Source organism: Penaeus japonicus, unplaced genomic scaffold, assembly GCF_977035675.1.
Source record: "Penaeus japonicus unplaced genomic scaffold, GWHDUDI00000001_assembly GWHDUDI00000007, whole genome shotgun sequence".
Taxonomy (NCBI): Eukaryota; Metazoa; Arthropoda; class Malacostraca; order Decapoda; family Penaeidae; genus Penaeus; species Penaeus japonicus.
The window spans coordinates 19,559,820-19,564,819 of NW_028234409.1; the positions used below are offsets into that span (position 1 = coordinate 19,559,820).

The 5,000-nt window shown below is 45.2% G+C and overlaps 1 protein-coding gene across 11 annotated transcripts in view; it reads left to right on the forward strand.

Annotated features, from left to right (window-relative positions):
- Positions 1-5,000, forward strand: part of Sulf1 (Extracellular sulfatase Sulf1) — a 170,580-nt gene that overhangs the window by 140,604 nt on the left and 24,976 nt on the right. The window lies entirely within an intron of this gene.

Genomic DNA, 5,000 nt, shown 5'->3' on the forward strand with positions numbered 1-5,000 from the left:
ATCTGAAGCTGGATCACGTGACCCTTCATGCTGTGTGCCATGTTGTGTCAGCCTGTGCGTGAGAGGGCCAAGACCTGGTCGGGTCGGCGGGGCAGCTTGGATAAATTGGTTCTTTTGTTCCCCTGACGTCACTTGAGAAACCTGTTCTCTTCCCAGACCAAACTTGGGGTGCCGCAGGGAAGTGCCTGGCCCGGGCTGAGACCGCGCCCGGTAGCGTTGCATGTCTTGTAAACAACACCTGCTGCGTCTTATCCTGGCTGGCCCTTGTCCCGAGATACATATTCTAACTGGCCCTCGTCCCGGGGTACTTACGGTGGTGGGTACTCATGCCTCGGGGGAAGCTTATGCCGTACTGTCCTGTCTGCAGCATTTGTCTTTCGAAGCGCTTCCCGCATATGCTCGCGAGGATCCTGAGACGCCCAAACCTGGCAAGGCACCAGGAGTCAGTCCTGTTTACAGCGCAGGTTCACAGTTAATTAATGTGATTTATGGTATGTTTCTGCAATATCTAGATCATGGCTTCGTACCCTCCCCTCGCTACGTAGGAAGGGGGCTGTATGGCAAGAGAAAGGGAGAGACGACACGCGCGGAAGGTCTAAGGCTCTGCGACCCCAAAGAACCTGGTGAGAAGTCAAATGCAGCCTGCTTTGAGGAAGTATTTTCTTTCGTCGTTCGACAAGTTGCCTTCTACTCCTCCCTGTGAATGCGAATATGTTCACAGACAAGAGGGTTTTGAAATGTTTAATAATGTGAGAGCAGGAGATAGATTAGACGAGGCATTGAAACGAAGTAATTTACAAAAACAAGTTCAAAATGAAGATAAGTGTTTGTAGAAAAGACTTTTAATTATTGCGGAAAGAGAGATCATGAGCCTCGCATCAGACGCCTCGAAATGTTGACACAATAATCCTCATTAAGGTGCGCTGAGGAACCGTAGCGCCTTGTTCCGTTCCCTCCACACACCCTCTTCCTCCTCTTCCTCCTCTTCCTCCTCACCGTTTCCCCTATTATCTCGTAGGCTTAAGCAAGACCCTGGGCTTGAGTTCAGTTCCTTGAAGACGTTATTCGCACGGCGTTGCGTAGTGCAGTTATCGGTATGCTGTCAGAGTAAAGGCCACGGACATCGCCACTCGCGTATGCTCAATTTTTTGCGGATTATTGAAAGTTGTTTTACATTTACCAACTGGATTGAGTTACATTTGTTTTCATATTTTAATCGTGGTAGAATATTTTGGCTTGTATTTCAATGTATAAACAGCCTTAGGAATGTGAATGAGTAGTCGTGCTCGTCGTGGGAACATAGGAGAAGTCATGCAAAAGAACAATTGAATCATTTAAACCTGAATGCAGTTGCTGCCTGACTAATGAGATGCAAGAGCTAGGTGAAATCACCTTTAATATCTCATTTTCACAAAGACATGAGTAACACAAATGAATTATTCTCGATATTTTTTTTTCAATGGGCTTAATTTACTTAACAGATATATTTAATCATGTAGGCAAGTAATTGCGTTTAAGTAAAACGAATAGTTCGGAATATTTAGTTTTCCGTCGCACACGAGCTTACGTGATTAAAGGCATGTTGAACTTTTTTGTCCCGTTAGCTCCTGTGTTTATGATACTTTCGGTTTTATATAAAGCCGTGAATGTGGATGGGATAATGTGCGACGCAATATTCTTGCATTGCGACATCAGATTTTGCGTCCAAGCTGCCCTGCAGTCTGTTCATGTAGCACAACTGATATTTGTTTTACGTGAACATGTTTATCCGCTGCGGTGTTTGTTTATGTGCGTTTAAGATGGCGTTCGTGTTTACTCTGACACTTGAAACATATATACGATGGCGAATCTCTGGGTTTCAGCAGAAGTCCTGTTGAAATCCCAGGTTTACGGCCCTAATATTAAGATCAGTTGCCGCATGAATAAGGCCACTTGAAGTTTTGACGTTCTTGTTTGGCTCTTCCTTTTAGAATACCATTCAATTATATATTGTTGTTACACAAGAGGGCGAATAGGAAAATGTTATCCTTGCGGCCTTGTGTATTATATATAATATTTTAATACTAGGTCATACAAGGTTTATTGTGTTTATGGGCAATAACGTATTTCTTTAACTGAAACTACATATAGTTACTTATGGGGGTTATGGCTTACCGTGCACGGGCTTTGTTGCAGTTTATTGGGAGTGCGATTTTTCCCTCGTATTGGTTATTGCCTACGGAGAGCGACCCGACAGCTCTAGGCACGTGCAATATTGAATGCTTTTGCTAACGTGAAATTGTGTCGCATATTGTCACACTGAACCAGTGCAATAAATAGCCGTGAACTTCCGTGCTGATTTCTGGGAAGTGGCTTCAGTGTGAGAGAAAAGCGATAATTCGTACAGGGTAAACAGAACATATCAAAACTTTATGATGGTTGTAAAGTTTGTAAAAGAGCTTAAATCCAGTGTCTTAGTTGCACCCATGCATTCATGATTGTGCATGGATAATTGCGTGCACATGCTTGCTTGCTTAAATGCTGCAGATGAGGAAGGGGACGCTGTGAGCGAGCGAGCAATGATGGCAGATGAGTGACAGTTTGGATATAAAGGATCTAAAAAGCTTAGATTAAGTAACACTGATTAGTAGATCCGCTGCACAGGTCATGAACCGTGGCTGTCACACCCTGTGAAGAACACGTGTTCAAGTGATCACGGGTGCGACCTGTCGGGTGATCAAGCAGTCGGCGGGTTCGTGGGTCTTCGCAGGTCACGGACTAACACGCACTCAAACAGGTCATGGCAAACGCGGTTCACAGGCAGGTCATTTACTCTGCAAGTCAGGGTTTACACAGGGTCACGGACTGTAAAGGTTAAGGGATCAGGCAGTGCGCTGCAGAAAGAGGCGGTATGGGAAGAAGACACGATTATGTTTCGGAATTTCCCATTAAGGGAAGTACGGAGGGAAAGGTGTTCTCGCAGACGCGGAAAACAAATATCGCAGAAGAACCTGGTCGAGGGCGGGAGCCGGACACAAGGACAGAGAAAAAGAAAGGTTGAGACCGAGAAAGTCATGGTGAGGAAAAGGCAAGGGCGTGAAGGATGTGGGAAAATACAAACCGAGGCACCGCACCTATCGTTTGATTAGTAGGGATTTCATAAGATTAAAACCAATATCTCTTTTTACTGTCTTCCATATATGCCAATGAAAGATTGCATGAGTAACCTGCTACGGGTAAATAATATGGTATTTAGGATCAGGAAATTAAAGGAAGTTGAAGGCTTGCTGCGTGCGTGCTTAGGGTCTGGAGGGGGAAGGGAGGAGAGGAGAGGGGGTTGTGAAAGAGAACAGTTGCCGGGTGTGAAGGTTTGAGGGGGCGGGGGCGAGGAGAGGCGCCGTGAAGGGAGAGAGGAGAGGGAGAAAAGGAAAATAAGAAAATCAGAAAAGCAGACGGGAGCGGGCCAAGACATGGCAAAGGCTTTTGGAAGAGCGACCAGAGGCGGCCAGTGGAGTAGCTGTGGCACGTCTGCGGGTGTTTCGGGGTCGCGTCCAGGGAGGAGCTGTGAGGGCGAATGAGTCACAGCGTTGTTGTAAGCGGGGAGGGGGGGGGATGAAAGAGGTGAGAGAGCTAAGTGAGAATTTCATGGAAGAAAAAGCTGGAAACGAGGAAGACAGTGTTGCGAGTACGCCTGTGTGCTTGTGCGTGATGTACACGCTGATAACGGATGGCACCCGACATGAAATCAGTAATAGCTATTTTCATGACTACCCTGCAATGACGTGTCTGTGTGCTAGTCACATAGCAGATGGATGACGGGGCCGAGCTGGTCACGGCCAATCATCCTTCCGGAGTGACGTCATGCGTAGGGCTGTGGAGCGATGATGGAAGAGGATGTGCGAATGTATGGTTGCGTTTGTGCGGGGCGCGCGTACATGCTGTTGCATGTCTCGTATGTTGTATGTCTCCAGATCCTTTATTTTATGTTGCCTCGAGTTTGCAAAGGGCCTTTTATTCGGAAGACAATAGCCGGAATAGTCTATAAATGTAATAGTGTTTAATGATTTTAATATGTCGACTTCGTTAGGTATAAACTACAATAGGTAGGATAGGAGGTGACTCAACAGAAGTGGCACTTAATGCAGTTGTAGAGGGATGTCAGAGGTGTGAAGTTGAAGTGAGTTGTTTTGTTCTCTGAATTCTTTGTTTCTTCCTCACAACTTCTCTCCGTTGCAAGAGGCCAAGATAAGCCACCTAATATCATGAAGTCATGAGGATAGACTTGTGATACCGCCATGATATATTGCACAGTTCTCCATACATTCTTCATGCATTTTTCATCACTTTAATCCTCTAAAGCCTTATTAAAGTAGTCCTTCTCTGCTCAAGGACCACACAGGTAGCCTCTCGGGAAAAGCGGTTATTATTATGACCATTATTTTCACCACCCTGAAGTAGTGTTGACAGCGTGTGCTGAAGCCGGAATGCAGTGCCACCGAATAGTAAACATCGGGTGCGGCCCCTTTGGTATCGAGTGTAAAAAGCGTTAACCATCGCTGGTAACTCAGGAACTGTTTTTACGTTTATGAATCCTGATGCGAGGAAGGTGGGAATTTGAGGTCGCTTGGTTCGTAAAGCAGGCGTTTATATTTCGTAGATTTGATAATACTCGAAAATGTTTATCCAAGGTTGTGTACTTTTTGTGAGTTTATTTTTATTCATGGCATCATAAGCTAAACTATTCCGATGGTAATAAATGTAAGGAAACCGTTGGTAAAATGACCATGTCGCTTGTATGATAAGAAAATTCATGGTTGCTATGTTAACAACAGAGCAACTCAGATCATAATTTTTAAGTTGAGCAAGTTAATCTGGACTTTATTTAAAATTGTTCACACACACACACACACACACACACACACACACACACACACACACACACACACACACACACACACACACACACACTCACTCACTCACTCACTCACTCACTCACTCACTCACTCACTCACACACACAGA